Source organism: Nannobrachium achirus, assembly GCF_963921795.1.
Source record: "Nannobrachium achirus genome assembly, chromosome: 13".
Lineage (NCBI taxonomy): Eukaryota > Metazoa > Chordata > Actinopteri > Myctophiformes > Myctophidae > Nannobrachium > Nannobrachium achirus.
Window position 1 is genome coordinate 3897930 of NC_137833.1, and position 23830 is coordinate 3921759.

At 42.0% G+C, this 23830-nt stretch overlaps 1 protein-coding gene across 1 annotated transcript in view; it reads right to left on the reverse strand.

Annotated features, from left to right (window-relative positions):
* The window catches only part of adgrb3 (adhesion G protein-coupled receptor B3), a gene marked incomplete at both ends in the record, with an annotated part of 382932 nt that overhangs the window by 243587 nt on the left and 115515 nt on the right, over positions 1-23830 (reverse strand). The window lies entirely within an intron of this gene.

Sequence of the window (23830 nt, forward strand, 5' to 3'; positions counted from 1 at the left end):
GCTTTATTGTACACAACCATTAATTTATTAACCACTTTCAACGTGGCATTCCAATTTTGGGAAAGTCATTAATATAGGCCAACATTTTCAAACATTTTCTCTTTTCGGCTCCAATTAAACCAATAGTGAAAACAGTTGATCTAACAGGCTTTTGGCAACGCGTTGAGAGCCTGTGGATCCACTATTTTCACTATTTTAGAAGCAGGGCAGCAGGGGTAACCTCTTTTCTGCCGCCCCCTTTATTTCTATTTGAAATGAGGCCTCTGCTGGGTACAAGAGAGTAAATGTACGCAGGGGCGTCACAAGGGGTAGGAAAGTGGGACTGAGTTACTGGGGCCCAAGGTGGAGGGGCCCTAATAATTGTATCTATTGAAAAATAGCAGATGTACAAGCTCACAGCGCGGCACCGAGTGCCGCGCTGCGAGCTTGTAGATCTGCTATTTTTGAAAAGTTGTGAAAATGTGTGAAAATCTTTGAATATCTGTATTTTTTAAGTGAACATTTCTGACTCAAATTTTGCTTCTGGGGGTCCCTGGAAACTAAATATTTTGAGATGGGGGTCCGTGGCCAAATACATATCATCTTGGGGGTCCTTGACATAGGTTTCTTGCACACATTTTCACGATTTAAAAAAAATAGCAGATATACAAGCTCACAGCGCGGCACTCGGTGCCGCGCTGTGAGCTTGTATATCTGCTATTTTTCAATAGTTAACATTCATGGGGGGCCCGCAGTGAATCCTTGTACCCAGGGCCCAGAATTTGGTGTGACGCCCCTCAATGTACGTAAATGTTACAGTACATTCACCACTGTTGGGTTGTCATAGGAACCATTCCATTATAGGAGGAGGTGGCGAATGACAAAAGTGCTGACCAAAGACACAGCGTTCGCTACCAGAGTATTAGCAGCCGAATGTATGGATGTTATAGTCCTTGGTGCTACCAGAGTATTAGCAGCCAAATGTATGGATGTTATAGTCCTTGTTGCTACCAGAGTATTAGCAGCCAAATGTATGGATGTTATAGTCCTTGGTGCTACCAGAGTATTAGCAGCCAAATGTATGGATGTTATAGTCCTTGGTGCTACCAGAGTATTAGCAGCCAAATGTATGGATGTTATAGTCCTTGGTGCTACCAGAGTATCAGCAGCCGAATGTATGGATGTTATAGTCCTTGGTGCTACCAGAGTATCAGCAGCCGAATGTATGGATGTTATAGTCCTTGGTGCTACCAGAGTATTAGCAGCCAAATGTATGGATGTTATAGTCCTTGGTGCTACCAGAGTATTAGCAGCCAAATGTATGGATGTTATAGTCCTTGGTGCTACCAGAGTATTAGCAGCCAAATGTATGGATGTTATAGTCCTTGGTGCTACCAGAGTATTAGCAGCCAAATGTATGGATGTTATAGTCCTTGGTGCTACCAGAGTATCAGCAGCCAAATGTATGGATGTTATAGTCCTTGGTGCTACCAGAGTATTAGCAGCCAAATGTATGGATGTTATAGTCCTTGGTGCTACCAGAGTATTAGCAGCCAAATGTATGGATGTTGTAGTCCTTGGTGCTACCAGAGTATTAGCAGCCAAATGTATGGATGTTATAGTCCTTGGTGCTACCAGAGTATTAGCAGCCAAATGTATGGATGTTATAGTCCTTGGCGACTGCACTGCAGGACAACTAAGCAATAATCATTTCTATTCTTCTGGCGGCGGGGGAAAAAAAAAGAAGAGGTGTCCTTTTTTTCTCGCACAAGGTCAACGCCGCCGCAATCATTTACAAATCAAGTGGAAGTGAATCCCTCCCTCCGACACAGTAACTTTCAGAGGGTTATATTTGAACTACACAAGAGTGTAGGATTTGCATTTGCTGCTAATTTACTCGGTATCGTTGTGATGAAAACAACTAAATGTATTCCTCATCGACATCGACTCTCTCTCTGTTACTTTGTCCCACAGCTCAAATCATCTCAGCTGTATGCATATAACTTCTGCCTTTTATGTTTTCTTGTTCTTAATTTTAAAAAAAGGAAAAAAAAACTAAATACAAAACAGTAAGACTCCCTAAATCGGGAGATAAGCGACCGTCAGGTCACATACACAAACTTTAGAAGGCAATGGTAGCAAATCAGGAGGGAATATGGGAAATGCGACAGATCCATGTTGATGACATGACTTTGGAGATACTGTGTACCGCTTTGCGTGATTTTAGGGCAAAATCCGTAGGAGCAGTGTCCAAAAATGTGTTTTAAAAAAATCGGCCAGATGGTGGCGCTAGATGGGACAGATGCATTTTGATGACATGACTGTAGAGATATTGTGTACCGCTTTGCATGATTTTAGGGCAAAATCTGTAGGAGCAGTGTCCAAAAATCTGTTGTTTGAATATATTTTTTAAATATTTATGATTGTGTGATTACATATTTATAGCTGCCCAGTGCCCAGTAGCTGGCAAGGACAATGGGAATGACATCAATGGGTTGTCCATGAACAGACTGTGAATAGGCGACTGGAACAGAATATTCAGATTACGGCTTGGAACATGGCTTGGAGATAACACGGCTCTTTATGCCAGTGGCTCTCAATAAGTGCGTCCAGGGACCCCCAAGGGGTCTTTGAGGGGGTTCCAAGAGGACCCCCAGCCAAAAAGAGGAACAGTTTAATTTCAATGTTATTTCACCGGGCTAGAAGTTATAGCCGAATGAGGGAATGTATAATGACTATTATTCAGATAGGGTTCACTCTCTCCACCGTTATCTCCCTATAGCTGTAATAGAGAGAATTCTGTACTGAATCTAATCTAACAGAAATAAATATAATACAAATCCTCTCTTATGGAGATCTTTGGCACAACATCTTTTTAAACAGGGGTCCTGGCCTAAAATATGTATCAATTTGAAACGGAAGCATTTGAGAACCATTTAGCCTCCTGGTTGTTGCCGGTGAGGCTAAATCTATGCATTACATTTCTGTCAGCTTGCCGTGATGCTTACATTCTGGTTGTCTTTGCTGTAAGCAGGCTGCATTTGCTGTCTAGCATCTCCACTACAGTATATCGTCGTTGTCGAGCAGAAACCTCGTATCTCCAAGTTTCAAATGTGTACGTTTTTTCATAAAGTAAAGCCCTGCTTCACCATACAAGGCTGTCGCACAAAAGTAGTGAAAACAGCAGATCTACGAGCACACAACGCCTCGCACCGCGAGGCGTTGTGTGCTTGTAGATCGGCTGTTTTCACTAGTTTAAATCATTTTAAAAATGATTAATGCAAAACGTTTTTCTTAAATAATTTTTAGCCCGCGATTTTGCAACCCATTTTCACCCAGTGCCAATTGCCTATGTAATCCTGGGCTCTGTTCTCCCTCTGCCACACCTGGGGAGACAACGGACTGACCTCATGCTTCCTTCAATGCATGAGTAGTCCAAGTTGTTTCTTTTCACCTGACGGGGGATTTCCCCGGGATGGACGTAGCGCGTGGAAGGAACATGTTATTCCAACCAGTTCCTTTCCCCTCCATCAAGTGCCCCAGCTGGCCAGGGGGAGGCATTATTGAGACCAGGATTACTGAACGAACGGTTTTGGACATACAAGGTTTTCACCCGACAACGACGATATTTCTCTTTAAAATCCTCAGATTGTGGTTGGGTGTCCTTGTTAGACCCCGTCACACTGCTATCCCATTAGAAGGCTGTTTGGAGGGCGTCAGTCCCCTGGGTCACAGCATTAATATTTTCGCATTGGAAATCCCTCAGGGGAATCTTAGGATTGCAGCAACTGTGTTCTAAAAATAAACAAAAACACTTCCCGGCGATTTCACTCATATTCATATGAGTGAAATGTAACTCAGAGTCACATACAGTACCTGACAAAATCGCCGGGGTGGTTTGTCTATTTTTCGAACACAGTTCTTATATGACGCGATCTAAGATTTGCCTGTGAGCTTTCCAATACCAAAAAAAAGCTGTGACCCCAGTAGTACCCCTGGGAGTATAGGGATGGAGCTGGAAACAAGGGCCCGCTACAAACTCGATATCAAATGTATTGAGTACCCGGTATCAATAAGCTTTGGGCTTATCAAGCCTGTTATCGAGCATAGTGGCCCATGACTTCATGTTTGAACAATCAAGACAAGAGGCGATCAAGAAATGATCACAGTACTATTCTTAAAGTTATATATTCTCAGAGTTATTTTTTGTGTTTGGTCTGTGTTTTGAGATATTTTAGTATTTCAGAATGAACGATGATGCATTTTGCATCATATGACTCGTCATGCTGCATCATATGATGCAAAATGCATCATCATTCATTCTGAAATACTAAAATATCTCAAAACACAGATTGAACACAAAAAATAACTCAGGATTGTGTTGATCTTGTCCCACACAACAATAAAATAAGATCTGGTTGTCCCAGAGGTGAACTGGCCCTTTAATATAAAGCCATTTAAGACTTATTGCACACTAATGAATGATTGTTTTAATGATATTTAATGATAATATTTGATACTTTTGTCAATCGTCATCTTCATAGGTGGTGGTCAGCCACAAACTCACAGTCACAACAACTGGCCAATAAAAAAAGACACCAGTTCTGTTCAGATTTCGTCTCGCTTCTTTCCACAAAATATGAGAAAACGCTCAATAGTGGGGCTCGATAAAAGCCCGGCTCAATAAGCAGGATCGATAAGGTGCTCATTATCAATAAAGATTAACGAGCTCCATCCCTACGGCTGGGAGTGACACCAGGACTATGGTACTCTATTTATGCTGCGCCGTTGCGCACAGAAAATGGGGAAATCTCGCTCTTTCGAAACGACCGTCATTTCGACAAAGGAGCGTCCGGAGGGTTAGCGACTCACCCCACGGAGGTTAGGGTAAGGGTTTGGGTTGGGTGTCGAAAAGATGACACGTAGGAACAGCGAAGCACTCCCCAGAAAATATCTGATCATGAATCTCGCAGCGCTTTTCATCATGTGCTTTTAGTAAGGGGAACATAAGAAAATCTGCGAAGTAAATCGTTACCAGGCAAGACATTTCTTCACCAATGTGTTTCTAAAAGTGTGTAATAATATGTACTAAAAGGTTGAAATTAAACTCCCGGGGGAAACCCCATAAAAAAACTGATTTGCGTTTGTGTCCCATTAATTTATTATACAGGAAAAACATACAAAAAATAAATCTGCTTTAAGTAACATGAGAGGGGTCAAACTAGGGGTTTCTCATGATGCTGAATCCGTTGCAAGCATTTGTTTTGCACAAAAAACATTCCGTGGGCTACAAATGACCCCTACAAAACGGTGAAAAGTGATGATTCATCACTAAACCATCGTTTTGTGGGGCCGTCTTTAGCCCAAGGAATGTTTTTTGTGCAAAACAAATGCTTGCAATGGATTCAGCATAGTGAAAAACCCCTAGTTTGACCCTTCACATGCTACTTAAAGCATATTTATTTTTTGTATTATTTTCCTGTATAATAAATTAATGGGACACAAACGCAAATCAGTTTTTTTATGAGGTTTCCCCCGGGAGTTGAATTTACCTTTTAGTATTATTATTACACACCTTTAGAAACACATTGGTGAAGAAATTTCTTGGTAACGATTTACTTCGCAGATTGGTCAAATATCTTATAAATAAAATCCCCTACTATTTGTGAGCTTTAGAATAGATCGGCTGTATAATTTCAGCCTATGACGACGCCATCGCATGACGAAGTAGAACAGATCACCCGTAACTAAGTGCGTCGCACGCAGATCTCACACGAGGAAACACGCGGAGAAAAACGGCGTCAATCGAGCGAATAAAAGACAAATGAACTCCCTGGGCGCCGGGCATGCACGGCGTGGCGCGACTTCAGCCATCGCCGCAGCAGCAGCATGCAGCAGCGCCTGATCCCCCCGTGCGTACGAGAAATGTGACGTTTAAACACTGCCAGTGATCACACATACGTACGTGCCCCCAGGGGACTGCGCGAGCAGTAGACATTTCATTTCCAGGTCCATCTCCAACCAGCGTGCGGTGCGGACACATTCCATGTGTAATTTTATATGGAGGCAGTAAAAAAAAAAAGAAGAGCGGCCTGCCCCCCACCATAGCCAATGACTGACGTGTGTAACCTTGCATGAAATGAGCCTTTACTCAAAGGGGCCTCCGATGAGTAGCTTCTATCAGGGAGTGATTCACTTCCCGGGCCTTCCATGCATGCCTGCCTGACTGACTGTTCGCCCGTCTGTCTGACACCCATGTAGCCCTTAATGAGTAGCACTTCATTTACCACCAGTGTGCTTTGACCAGCGCTCTTTCTTAAAATATAGCCAAGCGTGCAACACGGAGGGGAGGGTTGGGTTGGGGTGGGGAGAGACCTCTCTAACCCGCTAGCCCATGTGTTCAGTATGTTCTCTGAGGCAGAGAGACTGGCTGCACATTGCACAATGCAAAGAAAGAAATACAACAAATGTTGGGCTGAAAATAGAACTTGACAGGAGACAGGGGGTGTATTGATGTTTGTGGGTAAAAAAAACATGTTTAAAAGCTGTGTAATCCGTGACTCTAATGGTCCTACTCAGGGATTGGACGTCCCAGTGCCATGTGTGTGACTACTGTATAGTGGAGAGCCCATTTGGGAAGGCGAGATATTTCCCTTCGACTTTCATGCAATACCTTTTGTCAACCAGTGGTGGTCTTACTCAGTGGTTCTCAACCTGTGGGTCGGGTCCCCACAGTATTTGGGGTGGTCCCCAGACGATTAGCTTAATGTGCAACATTGTTTTCTCACTCAACTGTAAACAGACCAAGATAATGTTTAAGTGTATAGAGGGTGTCTGCACATTTCTAAAGAGACAATTTAAGGACCATTAAGCTAATCGTACATCTAAAATTACAAATTAAACATTAGCTATTCTAAGTGCAGGGACACCACCTCTCAACCACTGCAGTTGTGTTAGGTACACCGTATTAACATACTCTACCATACAGAAATAACCACATATAAAAAAGTTTGCGATTGCAGCTTTTAAATCATTTTTATCTAAAGCGGGTGTGTGTTGGAGAGAACAATCTGCATGATGAAACAGCTTCCAAAGTATGCCAGGCAGGAACTGAAAATGTTTCCATGACAACTGTTTTAAATAATAGCCTAATCTCCATTGCATTTTGAGAGGCAAAGGTCTCAAATGGCGAGAGCAGAGTAATTGGTCGTTAGAGTGTGTTTTGATAAAGACACCCCTGTGGGGTTTGCGAGGGCTCATTTATTTCCGCAGGGTATCAGAGGGAGTTTGCACAGTCGCATCAATTTGGGTTGAAGATCAAAGTCGTTTTTTTTTTTGCTTAATGTGATCCCTCTTAGCAAAAATAAACTGTCATTATGAACAACTGGCAGATTACACAATTATGATAACATAACTTGGAATGTAAATAATTGAAAAAAATCCAAATAATGCCGCCAAGAGGGCGTTGAAAAGGCCAGGGACGTGCAGAGAATGTTAGAGAGGCAGGGGCTGAAATCTCGAAAATAAGGGCCTTTGAGATATTGAAAATAGCAGACCTCCAAGCTCACAACGCGTCGCGCTGCGACGCGTTGTGAGCTTGGAGGTCTGCTATTTTCGGTGCTTGATACCACACTGAACTAAGCATAATCAGGTCAATACTGGAGATGTGGCGTAACGGCATGGATTTCTACACAGAGAGGGCAATTCTTTCAACATAAGATGCTGCATTCAAATTCAGGACAGCTTGGACGAGGCAATTCTCTTGAATGCTGCCTTCAGGTATGGCATGGAAAGAGGGGGCATTTGCATTTCTTTCACCATAGTAAAAACTGCATTCATGGTCTGGAGAGAGGGCACTTTTTACACAAGGATAAAAGGGCAGGGGCTCAAGCCCCCTTTGATGTCTGTGTGTGCACATGCTTTTCCACTTTCAAAATATAACATTGAACGTTTCATAACGTGCTCAGAGGTACGTTATTGTGTCTATGTTTTCCTAATCTACATACACTCCATGCACGCAGCCTTTACTGTTATGTTGGCTAGTGCCATATGCTTGAGCCATTCCAAAAAAACTCAATTAGGCCTTCATTAAGAAAATGAGGGGGTTGCACACAATCGGATACAAATTACCAATTGTCCTCCGAGACACACAATTATCCATCATATTCCTTCAGCCATCTGTTTGCTTCCCGTTGACTCTCCTAATGACTCAGATTGAGGCCAAATTAGCATTCTGCTGAACTGCAAACCAAGCGCACCTCATTGAAGAGTCACGTGAAGTGCAGAGGCACCAGGCAGGCACAGTAGGGGTGTCGCACCAAATTCTGGGCCCTGGGTATACTAAGGATTCACTGTGGGGGTCCCCTGTGCTTTAACCATTGAAAAATAGCAGATATACAAGCTCGCAGCGCGGCACCGAGTGCCGCGCTGCGAGCTTGTAGATCTGCTATTTTTGAGAAATCGTGAAAATCGTTGCATGTTTCAAATCCTTCTATGGTGTTTAAAAAACAAAAAAACAAAACTATGTTTCTATGTCAGTGGTGCTCAAACTTTTTCACACGAAGGACCCCCAAAATTATATGTATTTGTCTACGGACCCCCATCTCAAAATATTTAGTTCCAGAGACCCCCCCCCCCCCCCCCCCCCACCCCAGAAGCAAAATTTGAGTTAGAAATGTTTGCTTAAAAAAAAAAATATATATAATACATATATTCAAAGATTTGCACACATTTTCACAACTTTTCAAAAATAGCAGATATACAAGCTCACAGCGTGGCACTCGGTGCCACGCTGTGAGCTTGTATATCTGCTACTTTTTCAGTAGCTAAAGTATAAAATAATGAAGGCCCCTCCACCTTGGGCCCTAGTAACTCAGTCCCACTTGGGCCCTAGTAACTCGCAGCGCGGCAACAAGTGCCGCGCTGCAAGCTTGTAGATTGTATTTTTGAAAAGTCATGAAAATGTGTGCAAATCTTTGAATATATGTATTTTTAAGTAAATATTTGTATCTCAAATTTTGCTTATGGGGGGGGGGGGGGGGGGGGGGGGTCCCTGGAACTAAATATTTTGAGATGGGGGTCCGTGGCCAAAGACATGTCCTTTTGGGGGTCCTTTACATGAAGAAGTGAAAATGTGTGCAAGAAATGAATATTTTAAATCCTTCTAAGGTTTTTTGAAAAAACCTTAGAAGGAATTAAAAAATTCATTTCTTGCACACTTTTCTTGCCCTTGTATATCTACTAAGGGGGTTACACACTAGCCGCGGTCACCGCCTCCTAGCAATTCATTTTCAATGGGAGGCGGGCTTCTTTTTCAGCCGCGCAGCGGAGTTTTGGGGCGGCGAGGAGAGCGGGCGCGGCCCCGTGAAATCCCCCGCGAGCGTGCTCGTTTGTGCATGCGTACGCGGGCGGTGAGAGATGGATTGTGTTCATCTTTGTGAAATACCGCGCAGCGTTTAATCACTGAACGAGTGTGTTTGTGTCTCACCGCGGTGCGGCCACCGCTGATCCTAGCGGCAGCCCCGACGGCAACCGCCTGTAGTGTGTAGGGCACCCTATTCTTCAATAGTTAAAGCACAAAATAACGCGTAATAATAATAATGCGTTCCCATGGGGCGCCCCGTAGTGAATCCTTGTACCCACCCAGGGCCCAGAATTTGGTGCGACACCCCTTCACCGAGCAATACCTCAAAGAGCATCCTAGATGGAGCTCTGCTCTGACGTTACCCAAGCACTGCATCAAAACAAAAAAAGGCACTGTTGCTGCGGGCCCTGAGCAAATCATTTGACCACTTTGCCATTTACTTCAGGGAGTGTTTCTGTTGTCATATTATTTATGTGTGGAATGCAGCGAATGCAAGTCATCAAAACATTCGCTAGACTTGAGTTTTCTGTTTTCTGCTGCACAAACGCAGACTCTGGAGCCTGACACGTCCTCGGGCTAAACAATCAGTTCTGCAGTGTTTTCAGCCTCCAAGAATGGAAATACATCTGAACCAGGGACGTGCAGAGAATGTTAGAGAGGCAGGGGCTGAAATTTCTAAAAGGGCCTTTTGGTGAAAATATCAAAAATAGCAGACCTCCAAGCTCACAATGCGTCGCGCTGCGACGTATTGTGAGCTTGGAGGTCGGCTAGTTTCGATGCTTGATTTTTACACAGATGGCAATTCTTTCAACATAAGATGCTGCATTCAAGTTCAGGAGAGTTTGGACAAGGCAATTCTTCAGGTATGGCATGGAAAGAGGGCATTTGCATTTATTTCACCATAGTAAAAACTGCATTCATGGTCTGGAGAGGGTACTTTTTACAGACAGATAAAAGGGCAGGGGCTCAAGCCCCCTTTGATGTCTATGTGTGTACATGCCTGCGACCAGAGTATTTTTACTCAACGCTTCTGAAAAGAATGGAGAGACGAGTTTTCATCAGTCTGTTAGATTTGTGTTGATGTGTTTTTCTTTTAACCACTTAAATCATTGTTACTTACTAAAACTTGACCTTTCACTCTGTACTTGGTCTGCTCTTTTTTTTTTTACCTCTACACCAAACCTATTTATTGCGAGGCGTTGAGAGCTTGTAGATCGGCTATTTTTGGCTAAAGTTCTCTTCCGAATTGGGATGCGAGGGTTCAAGTCGTTCATTTTAAAATAATTATCCTATCACGCAAAGATTTGGCTGCCCCCCTGTGGTAACTCTGAGGACCCCCTAGGTGGTCCCGGACCCCCTGTTGAAGACCCTTGGTTTAGAGCAATACAAGGGCCGTGTTTTAGCGGAGTGTTTCTAAATAATCAGTTCTGCAGTATTTTCAGCCCCCCAGAATCGAAATACATCAGAACCCAATAACTGCGACCAGAGTGTTTTTACTCAACGGCTTCTGAAAAGAATGGAGAGACTTATTTTTCTTATCATTTATTTATTCTGGAGCATGAGCGACGTGCGACGCGGCATGGCCATGTGGCGCTGTCAGAAAATGAATGGTCCAATGGTGTTCTTTAAAGCAATGCCAAGGTCACAGCATAACTTTCAAAATCAACAACCTTTTTTTTTCTCTTCTCCCCTCCCTAAAAGGGACACTGCTGAAGCAGCCATGACCAGGGGTGTCACACTGGGGGGGGGGGGGGGAGGAGTGGGACTGAGTTACTAGGGCCCAAGGTGGAGGGGCCCTAATTTATACTTTAGCTATTGAAAAATAGCAGATATACAAGCTGCGAGCTTGTAGATCTGCTATTTTTGAAAAGATGTGAAAATGTGTGCAAATCTTTGGATATATGTATTTTTTAAGCGAAAAACTAAACTAAAATTTTGCTTCTGGGGGTCCTTGAAACTAAATATTTTGAGATGGGGGTCCGTGGCCAAATATATATCATTTTGGGGGTCCTTCACATGAAAAGGTTTGAGCACCACTGACATAGAAACCTTAGAAGGATTTAAGACATTAGAATCGTGTCAAAAATATTCAAAGACAAATGTTCACGATTTTTTCAAAAATAGCAGATCTACAAGCTCGCTTGTATATCTGCTATTTTTCAATGGTTAAAGCGCAACATAATGCATAATAATGCATTCCCATTCATGGGGGGGCCCCACAGTGAATCCTTGTACCCACCCAGGGCCCAGAATTTGGTGTGACACCCTTGCCCGTGACCAAAACGGGGCCTGGCTGCTGCAGGGGACACCAATGAAAGGACTACTTGTGTACCCGCCGAAAACAAGGACGGAAGCGGATTACTAATGAAACCGACTCACACACAACACAAGTGTCAGGAGGAGTGTGTAGCTAGCAACGACTTAGTTTACACCGTATGAAAAGATAAAAGCCCCTCCAGAACGTTCACCTCATTATGCTTGGTATAGCGAGGACCGTGAGAGACACAACAAAGGACATTTTGTGACTAAATACTTTAATAATGATAATGAACCGCTTTTTTCAAGCTGGTATTTTGTGGCATGGCATAATTATTACAGGCAAACATTTTCAGAAAGATACCCCTCAAAATGTCAACATTTTTCAGCGTAAAAAAAAAAAAGCAAATGGCAAAAATAGACGATCTACACAATCTGAGCTAGATTGGCTATTTTCACTCCCTGTCGTACGACAAAGTATATTTGGGCCTGAGTGGTTAAAAGATAAAATGCAAGCTTAAAGGAGCTATAGTCAACTTTTCCTTGAAAAACGGACGCTAAAATAAAAATAATGTTTTGAAACTTTTATAAAAAAAGATTACGCTTCTTATATGCGTTTCTATTCAAAAATGACCACAAAAAGCGTAAAATAATAATTTTGGCCGTTGTCAGACTGACTTTGTTTACATCCCTTATCAATCCATAAAATAATATATATTCATTTTTGAATAGAAACACATGAAACATTTTTATTTTAGCGTCCGTTTTTCAAGAAAAAGTTGACTCTAGCTCCTTTAGAGGAGTATTTCACCCCCAAAAATACTTTTTCTATTGTTTACTCATGCCACGGAGACTTGAGTTCAATAATATATTTTTGTATTCGTCGCATTCCTAAGAAAAAAATGTGATTATAGTAAATGTATCCCAATTGATTCCGGATGGGGACCCAAATGCATGGCACTGGATGGGGAAACCGTCAGGGTAAGTTTACTATAATCACTTTTTTGTCGACAAAAAACAAAAAATATTATTGAACTCAAGTCTCCATGGTGTGAGTAATCAATAGAGAAAAAGTCATTTTGGGGTGAACTACTCCTTTAGGGTACAAAAATCTATGATCTAAAAAAAACTGATCTAATTTAGCAGTTTCTGCACAAGCACCTCAAAACAGGATGGGCCTCTGATTTTGACAGGCAGGCGCATTTGATTTGGATCAGTGGCGCTATAACTCATCCTTTGAGTGGCTTTCTTTTTTTAATTACAGTATTGCTAAGGGATATTGGAAGAGCGATGGGAGAAAGCGCTTTGGCACGGGGCCGCCGGAACGCACAACCCCAGAAGACGACCTGGCAGTCACAGACACTGCCAAGCTCCCGACGCCGCCGCCATGCCAAGCCTTGCATCTGTCAAGTGAGAAACATGACACATTTTTTTAACACCTTTGCAACCGCAGCCAATTTTCAAAAAGCATGCCTCGTCCCTTTTCCAAGTCGTTTTGCTTTGGCGTACAGAGCAATGACCTTCGATTTAATAGAAGCGGTTTGGGGTCCAATTGAAAATTCCAACCCTAATTTCCACACTAACTGAAAACGGAATGCCACGAAGAAAAAAAGAAAAAACTATGTCTGCCTTCAGACTGTGGAAGAAAATGTGATACAACGGCCATATTTCATATCAAGATAAAGTATTTCCAACAGCCTCTAATGAGACTTTCATAATTCATGCTGTCAGCTTTTCCACGGCACAACTTGTCCGATCCTTTTGCAGGGGTAAAACAGCTCCTGCCTGGGTTCAGACTGCCAGCCTGCATCTATCAGCACAGGGGACATGGTGTCACATGCAGGACTTAGTCATGAGGAAGATGCCTGCAACATGCATGCTCCGACCGTCCTCCTGGCTCACTGAACACTATGCAGGACGCAGGCTCAATTTATACTTGTCATGCACACGCCCCAAAGTAGACCATCTATATAGACCGACCGGCCTTTTTTCATCTTGCGATGCTGTCGTACGGTGGAGGCATATAGTTGTAGGGATGGGACGATACGCGACGTTATCGTTTATCGTGATAAAAAAACACTCGCGATAATCGTGTCGTGGAGATTTAATTTATTGTGATATCGTCCTCTAGTCATGCACTGGGATCAATTCACCTTTTATTTGCCGAGCTGCATATCCGGTACCACTTAAACCCTCTATAATTGGTAAAAGGTACTTATAATATACACCCTCTATAATTGATAAACGGTACTTAATATACGTACTTGATAGTTGATACAGTCTTTTTTTTTCACCCTATCAAATGTCTTTGCCAAAAAATAGCCGATCTACAAGCTCAAAATGCGTCACAACGTGACGTGTTGTGAGCTTGTAGATCTGCTATTTTTTGCCAAGGATAATGGATTTAGATTATCGAGATAATATCGTAAACCGCGATTTCTTTTGTCACGATAATCGTGATATGACATTTTCATGTCGTCCAATCCATATATGTCGTACGGTGGAGCATAAATTAGGCATATAGTCCGTCGTGAGGATGATAGCTGCAACGTACCCTGTCATGGCTCGTCGACTGTGCTCATGTAAAAAACAAATATACTCTGCTGAATAATTAAAACTGAGGACACAGTGGCTCTGTATATGAATGTCCTCTGACAACTGAATTTACCCACTCTTCATTTAATGGATTCTGATGCTGTGTGACCTTATACTGTACAGTACAGTACAGTACAGTACAGTACAGTACAGTACAGTACAGTATTGGAGGTCTCCTAGCGTTGAACATGGCAAGGCTTCTCAGGGCCACATTTCAAAGCAATATATCATCTTTTTACTCCCCTTGCATTTGTGAAATGCCCACACAGTTAATTAGCTTTGACTTTGATTGAAACTGTTCTGTGCATATAAATTGGCGGTTAAAGATGATTATCTGTCAGTTGTACCTGGCATAACTGGAACAACATGGCATAAATACTAGCTGTGCTTGGTTACAACATGGCATAAATACTAGCTGTGCTTGGTTACAGCCGGTCTTGAAACATGAGATTGAACAAGCCGGGTAATTTTGTTGTGATCCGTTATGATTCTTTGTTTGTTTAATCCTCCATATCAACTAGATATCTCTGTGAAACCAGGGTGAACATTTTAAGTGGCATTATTTGTAATTAGTCTGGTTGCTATAGGCAACCGGACTATTGTTCTAGGTCGGAGAACTTTTCTGTCAGCTAAAGCTTTTTTTGTCGCCTAAAGCCAGCGGTCTTCAACAGGGGGTCCGGGACACATAGGGGGTCCTCAGAGTTACTCTAGGGGGTCCTCCAAATCTTTGTGTAATAGAACCTTTTTTCTCCTGTTTTATATTAACCACTTGAACCCTAGTGTCCTTATTCTGAGAACTTTAGCCAAAAATAGCAGATCTACAAGCTCACAACGCCTCGCAGATCGGCTATTTTTAGCAAAGAGGTTTGGTGTAGAGGGGAAAAAGAGCAGACTAAGTACAGAGCGAAAGGTCAAGTTTATTAAGTATTGACGGTTCAAGTGGTTAAATATCTGAAAATATGAATTGACATGAATCCAAAATACACTGATGATTGTCCTGTCAAACAATGAAACTATATAATGGAATCTATGTACAGGTTGTGGGGGTCCCTGCTTCATCTCTCTCTCAGCTAAGGGGTCCTTGGTCTGAAAACGTTGAAGACCCCTGACCTAAAGTAAACCTGTTTTCCTTTCTGTAACTCCAAAACCCCAGAAGTCCATTGAGTTCAGAGGACATCTTCTGTCCCCGTTCTGATCAGACAGGATTGGTCATGCTTCACCTGACACATCACATTATATATTATAAATGTTAAGATGGAATTCATTTCCCAGTGGATTCCTGGCCACTCTCTATCATAAGACTGAATACCTAATGTACATACAGTAAATGTCACTGTATGTAAAACCTGGCCACTCAGGTGGTGCAGGGTTCAAACCCACCGCTGTGTGTCTGGCTTGGTCAAGCGTTTGGATCAAGGGTGGAGAATTATTATTTCCATGGGGCCACATGAACAACAGAAGATATTGTGGAGGGCCGGGCCGAAAATTAGAACATGTGTTTATTTTGTCCTTTGCCATTAACGTGCCGGTCAGAGTGAACCAAAGGGCTGCATACGGCCCCCGGGCCGCACAATGCCCAGGTCTGGTTTAGATCAATACAAGGGCCGTGTTTTCGGGGAGGGCGATCGTCCTCCCGCTGGTGGCTCCTCGCTGTCATGTGAGTCAGTAGGTTACAGTGTCAGTGTCAGCACAGAAATGTGTGGGGAGGGTTAACACACGGGTGACTAACCGGTCATTTTGACCGATTTTGAGATCGCAAAGTGCAAGAACTCTCCCCGTTAAGGTCTCAGACATTTCCCCTTCCATGACTTTTCCTAAATACTCAAGACAATGTTCCCCCTTCTGAAACGTTTCCTAAGTATAAAATAATATACGATTATACCACTCTGACTGCATTTATCAGTCAAATTGACAGGTACCCTTTTTGCCCAGTAGAGCAACACCTCCTCCCCTGCTGCCAGCGGGGTTCTATTGTCTGTTGTTCTATTGACAGTGGAAGTGATTTTTTTTTCAGTCACCCGAGTGTTAATTGGTGTAATGACTAAATTGGGAGAGAAAAATGTGTAAAAAATAATTGTCGTCTCTAAATTTAGAAAAGGCAACGTTATGGGGCAGAATGGAGAGGGGTGTGCCTGTGCCTACTGCTAACAGCACAGAACAGAGTCACCCTCTTCGATCCATTCCTGTCCCACTCCAGTGCATAATTCATCCGGTTCAAGCAAGGTAACAGGGGTGTTTCAGAAAGGAGTTGGAAGACGCTGCTAAATAACACCAGCTGTTTTTGCGCACTGTGTAAAATGTAAGGCTGTTAGCCCTCTGTTTCCATCTGACTAACTGTTAGAACAGCTTTAGCGGGCGGTGGAGAATGAAACTAAATCAGGATTGCTGACCAACATCGTCATTTCCTTATCCATGAAATGACCACATGCACTACTTAAGACCCAAAGGTATATTCAGTGATTGTATTTCATTCAAATAAAAATATAATTGGTACATTTTCCATTCATTCTCCTCACTAGAATGTGTGCTGACCATATAAGGACTTCCACCATGGCCCGTGTTACGAGCATAGCTAGATTCGGTTTTCAGAGGTGGCCAGCCAGTCCTCGACCAATCAGGGTAGAGTATGGCCGTAGTTATGTTATGACGTTTAGTTATGATGGTCAAAATAAAAGTTTTGAGAACCACAGTCGCTCTGAATTAAGAACGTCTGCTAAATGCCTAGATCGTAAACTACTGAACTCATAAAATGCCACAGTCTCGTTGTAAATCAGTATCATACATATCCTGAAGCTGGAGACGTACTGTAGGCCTACCGATATTCAGTGATTGGGTCTGATGATCAAAACGAGAACATTATAATAGTGTAAAAAGTCTATAAAAAAACTAAACATTTCCACGCTGTAAGGCCAGTAAGGAACAAGATGACCCCCGGCCACTTTCATTATCACTGAATACACCTTCAATAGTTCCACATATCGGGTCTCGTAATAATTTGCAGCAGTGACTTGAGTTTAAATGACAGTTTGAGAGTAAGCCACTAAATCCCTGCTTATTTATCCTGGCTGTTATTTGTATCTGAAGGGCGCTGTGCAACGTTTCAGTGTTTACGTTATGTGTACAATTCAAATCAATTCAATCTTTATTTAAGACTCAGGGAGATCCATATCACAGTTACGATACAATAAAACAATACAACAAACGAATAAACAGTCCTCTACTTTACCGTATGTGCATTCTAATTCTGTGAAGATAGATACATACAGAGTCAAAACAGTCGGGTGGAAACCTTCTATGTCCAAAACCGTTCGTTTTGCATTTAGCATTTTAAAATGTTAAACTAGTGAAAACAGCCGATCTACAAGCAACGCCTCGCGGTGCGAGGCGTTGTGTGCTTCTAGATCTGCTGTTTTCACTACTTTTGTGTGACGGCCTTGTATGATGAAGCAGGGCTTTGCTTTGCGAAAGAACGTACAAATTTGAAACTTGGAGATACGAGGTTTCTGCTCGACAGTGACGATATGATCTGTGTCCAACAAGATACAGATATCAGCAATGTCTTGCCTTTGCCTATATTATGCCATTGAAGAAATATCCTGGAATAGTTTTCCACATCTCTCTGTGTTTAGAGAGGGGAAATTGTCTGATTGTTCTCTCTGATAGTCCCCATATTTACAGCATAATTATGTGTAATGCAGTGTGGCTGTTGAATGATCTATTTATACAAAGATACAGCCAGTGTCCTAACGGAGAATGATTTTCCCTCTCATATAATTTTCCGCCTCTTAATACTCTGTACGGTGAATAAAATGGCATACTTCTCTAGAAACAAAACGCCTTGCCACTGGGATTCCTCACATTCCTCAAATACAACTAAGATTTGATATAGCTATATTTATTTTCCGCTGCACCAGACATCAAATATTTGTGCAAGGAGCATTTTTTACTTAATAATGGCAATGAGAAAGAGCTGAATGTTCCAAACATTTACTAAATATCCATGAAAGCACAAGCCACTGTGGACTCTATTTTTTCTTCTATCTAATATTACAGGTACATCAGATATCGTCACTGTCGGGCAGAAACCTTGTATCTCCAAGTTTCAAATATGTAATTCTTTTCGCAAAGCAAAGCCCTGCTTCATCATACAAGGCCGTCGCGCAAAAGTAGCAGATCTACAAGCACGATCTAGCCGATCTAAAAGCACACAACGCCTCGCACCGCGAGGCGTTGTGTGCTTTTAGATCGGCTGTTTTCACTAGTTTAAATCATTTTTTTAAATGATAAATACAAAACGAACGGTTTGGACATACAAGGTTTCCACTCGACAACGACAATATAATACATTATTGTGAACATGTTTTATAGCTACGTGTACTGTGCTGTAGTCTAAACTAGATTTGCGTATATTACCAAGGCTTTTATGACTGATGTACATACACACTGTACACATTACCACATGTGCGGGCTCTCCTCTTTGAAGAACTGCACAAGTTCAGACAGGACAGGCAGCCACAATTAGTCTACTACAGCGGTGTCAACAGCTGAACCCTGCTGCAAACTAATTACTGCATCCAGCACTCTGGTGGCCCAATTAGTGATACAGATGACAATTTATGTCATTAGCTAAACTTCTGCACTGTACTGAATATTCAAATGTTCTTCTCAAGGTTGGCATAATATGGGCATCTTTTTTTTAACGTCACAATTAAGGACTATTATAGTCTACTTTTACAAATGTTACAAATACAAATATATGTATTCAAGCTATACGTAACATTGTCGCATACTGCCAACGTCTGTATTCATGTAAAAATAACATTGTTAGGCAAGGCAAAGCTGATACCTGATTTGGTTAGTCTTTCTTAACATTATGTCCATGCATGTACGTAGCCTACAGTAGGGGCTATACTGCAGGGGTCTTCAACAAGGTGTCCGGGACCCCTAGGGGGTCCTCAGAGTCACCACAGGGGGGCCGCCAAATTTTTGTGATAGGATCATTCTTTTAAATTAACAACTTGAACCCTCGCATCCCTTTTCTGATGAGAGCTTTAGCCAAAAATAGCAGATCTACAAGCTCTCAACGCCTCGGCATTGAGAGCTTGTAGATCGGCTATTTTCGGCAAATAGGTTTGGTGTAGAGGTAAAAAAGAGCAGACCAAGTACAGAGTGAAAGGTCAAGTTAAATAAAACACAAATCCAACATAGACTGATGACAGTGCTGTCAAATAAGTCTATGAATCTATCTATGAAATCGATGAAAATCGGCATCACACATACAATATGTAGAGGGGGGTCCCTGTTTCATCTCTCTCTCTCAGCTAAGGGGTCCTTGGCCTGAAAACGTTGAAGACCCTTGGGCTACTGTATTGGTTTTTATAACCTGTTCAGTATGTGTATGTTCACTTGAACTTCATCTTGAGAGCACACAAAGACCAGAGCAATATTACTGTAGTTTATGAAACTCTCAGCTAAATATCAATATGACCAAAGGAACTGACTCAATGTCAATATATAGAAAAATAGGAGCCATTCGTATGAACCAGTCTGCAACTGAGAAGAACAAACAAAACGTTGACTAAACCCTTGGGCCAGCGAAAGCGCAGTGTACCTATTAATTATGCCAGATCTGAAAATGAAGTATTGGAGTCAAACAACGTGTGTATCTCAATCCGAACCAAAGGGGCGCATGGCTTTCAATAGTCTAAATCAAGTCCTAATGGACTATGAAATTACTTATCATTGACAGCCCCTTGTTATTATGCTGCCGCAGAGGCAGTCAAGAGTGGCATACAGTATTGGAAATTAATTGTTTTTTAATGCGTGCAACTCCAGCACCCACCACCACCGCCACCACGGCCGTGCACCGCCATTACAGTGTTCAATTAGCCGTCCCACATCTTACTGTTGGCCAATGTATGGAATCGATTATCACACCACAAAGGTTTTCAAACGTCCTAGCATGTTGCCATGTCCAGAATGTTATGTATTTATAACAACTGTAAAATACAACACAAATTAGGGACGTACGTATACGCTCATAGTCCATTAATGGACTGATCGTTCGCTTTTGTCTTTGTCGACCAGGGACGTGCAGAGAATGTTAGAGAGGCAGGGGCTGACATTTCTAAAAGGGCTTTTTGGTGAAAATATCGAAAATAGCAGACCTCCAAGCTCACAACGTGTCGCAGCGCGACGCGTTGTGAGCTTGGAGGTCGGCTATTTTCAGTGCTTGATACCACACAAAACTAAGCATATTCAAGTTGATACTGGCGATGTGGCGTAACGGCATGGATTTCTACACAGAGAGGGCAATTCTTTCAACATAAGATGCTGCGTTCAAGTTCAGGAGAGTTTGGACAAGGCAATTTCTCTTGAATGCTACCTTCAGGTATGGCATGGAAAGAGGGGGCATCTGCTTTTCTTTCGCCATAGTAAAAATTGCATTCATGGTTCTGGAGGGGGCACTTTTTACAGACAGATAAAAGGGCAGGGGCTCAAGCCCCCTTTGATGACTATGTGTGCACGTGCCTGTTGTCGACCAAGACTTCGTAAATTCATTAGTCATTCTTTATGCTTTTGCCCCTTGCATATCTCTTGTAAACTCTAGATATAACCTTTGATTCTGCCAATCTACGTATAATTTCCAATAGCCAGTATAGCCATTGTGAAATCAACATTAGAATATCAATTCTCAACCTGGCCATCTGAAATGGGATGGTTAAATGCAGAGGGCAGATTTCACGTGTGCAAATATACAGTGACAAAAAAGCTCCACGAGACTGGGCTCTGCATGATTGTATGCGGCAAACATAACTCAATAGATTTGTTGATTAAATCAACAAATTGATTAGTCATCAAATTTCTAGGACTATTTGTTGAATTGCAGTGGTGTAAAGTAACTAAGTACATTTACTTAAGTACAGTACTTAGGTACAATTTTGAGGTATTTGTACTTGTTTGAGTATTTCCAAATTCTTACTTTTACTCCACTACATTTATTTTAAAACTTTAGTTACTAGTTTACTAGTTTAGTTACTATTTTAGCCCTATTTTATACCTTGGCTATTTGAAAGTAGCCGATCTACAAGCACACAACGTGTCGCATCGCCACGTGTTGTGCGCTTATGGATCTGCCATTTTTCAAACATTTTGGTACTTTTACTTTTGGTACTTTAAGTACATTTTGATGCACTTTCATACATTTTGTACATCAAGTACATTTTGAATTTCCAGACTTTTACTTGTAACAGAGTATAATTTTACATTGCAGTATTGATACTATTACTTAAATAAAATATATGAGTACTTTTTCCACCACTGGTCGAATTGTATTTGGAGGACATCCCTAGCAAACTCTTAAACACGTAAACCTTATACTGTATAGTAGCCTACATCGTTGACCGGTTTCCTATCCTTGTCCCCCCCCCGGCCCCCGCTGTGTACACCGACCAAATCTCTCTGCAGCAAAATGCTGACGCCAAGCTGCACAGCGCATCACGTTGTGAGGCGTTTTGTTAGAGCTGCAACAGTGTAGAGCATACATGGGCAACTGGCGGCCCGGGGGCCACATGCGGCCCCCACCTTCACTTAATGCGGCCCTCAGGTTAATACCAGAATACTGATATATTATTGATCTAAGCTGTAATTCCAAACCTGACTTGCTTTAATTCCGCTTAATGACTAGTATAGACTAGTATAGTAGTATCAAAATGTATTTTTTTATGTCCAATGTATTTAGGTACATGAAGTTAACATGAGTATATAACAACGGTAAATGCGTTTGAAATTGAATCAAAATGTTACATTTCAGGATTCCAATAAAAAAAATAACAAAAAAAATCAGGATTCCAATTCAAGAGGCAAAAATAGCCTGCGATGCGTTTTGAGCTTGTAGATCTGCTATTTTTGCTTCTTTTGTATGAGATATGACAAAGTAGGACGTAGCAATAGGCAATGTGGCCCTCTGGAGTGAAGGTGGAAATATAGTGACCCTCACCATCATCAAAGTTGCCCACCCCTGGTGTAGAGGGAGGGGGGAAGGGTTGGAGGGGGCCTAGTGTAGACCCCTGAGGGACCCCCGGTCAACAAAGTATACCGTCACTGTCGGGCAGAAACCTTGTATCTCTAAGTTTTACATTTTGTGCGTTGTTTTCGTAAAGTAAGGCCCTGCTTCATCACACAAGTACGTCCCACAAAACTAGTGAAAATAGCAGATCTACAAGCACACAACGCCTCGCGGTGCGAGGCGTTGTGTGCTTGTAGATCGGCTATTTTCACTGGTTTTAAAATGATAAATACGAATGGAACGGTTTTGGACATACAAGATTTCCACCTGACAACGGGTTTAGTGGTTAAAACAAAGCTCAGTGTAAAAGCAAAAATACCATTACGTAAAAAACATGAGAAGTTTTACTACGAGGCTGCAAATTCAAATTCCACCTTCATATTTCCCAGTGGATTCAATCAATACAAACGAATCAAATCACAAAGCCATACGGGAATGTATAAGCCTTACCTATACACCCACTCTAATGTATGTCATATAATTTGTTTCATAACATCAAATAATGAAAAAAACAGCCAATCTACAAGCTCATTTTGTATTATACATATCATAGATTGCTGGGCATGATGTCATAATGGGCGATCGTTCTGCGTGAAGAAAAAAATAGCACATCTATACAAGCTCACAACAACGTGACCCAGTGGGTTCGTGCGGTTAACATCAATAAGTCAACACAAGCACTGCCTTAAATCTTTAATATATATATATATATATATATATATATATATATATATATATATATATACTGTATATACTTTTCATTCTTGTCATATGATCTGAGAAAGAGAGAGAGAGAGAGAGAGAGAGAGAGAGGGAGAGAGAGAGAGAGAGAGAGAGAGGGAGAGCAAAGCAAGCGAGAAAAAAAGAAACCTCTGCCTTTCCCATGCGTCCTCTCTCATGAGTCTTTTCCTACGAAGATGACATTATGGATGATTGAAGTGCTTTATCTGGACACAATGTCTGCTGTCTGTGCAACTCTGCACTGCACAGCACTGCAGGGGCGTCACAAGGGGGGGACAAGTGGGACTGAGTTACTAGGGCCCAAGGTGGAGGGGCCTTAATCTTTATACTTTAGCTATTGAAAAATAGCAGATATACAAGCTGACAGCGAGCTTGTAGATCTGCTATTTTTGAAAAGTCGTAAAAAATGTGTGCAAATCTTTGAATATATGTATTTTTTAAGCAAACATTTGTAACTCAAATTTTGCTTCTGAGGGGTCCCTGGAACTAAATATTTTGAGATGGAGGTCTGTGGCCAAATAGTAAATACATATCATTTTGGGGGTCCTTCACATGAAAAGGTTTGAGCACCACTGACATAGAAGGTAGAAACATGGGTTTTTTCAAAAAACGAAGGATTTGAATTATTCAAAGTCTTGCACACATTTTCATGATTTTTCAAATGTAGAACATTCATGGGGGGCCCGCAGTGAATCCTTGTACCCAGGGCCCAGAATGTGGTGTGACACCCCTGCAACACAGCACAGCACTGAGATGAGTAGCCGTGGCCAGAAAACCCCACTGCAGAGGAATGTGAAGCCACCGTGCATGCAATCCCTGCCCCTCAA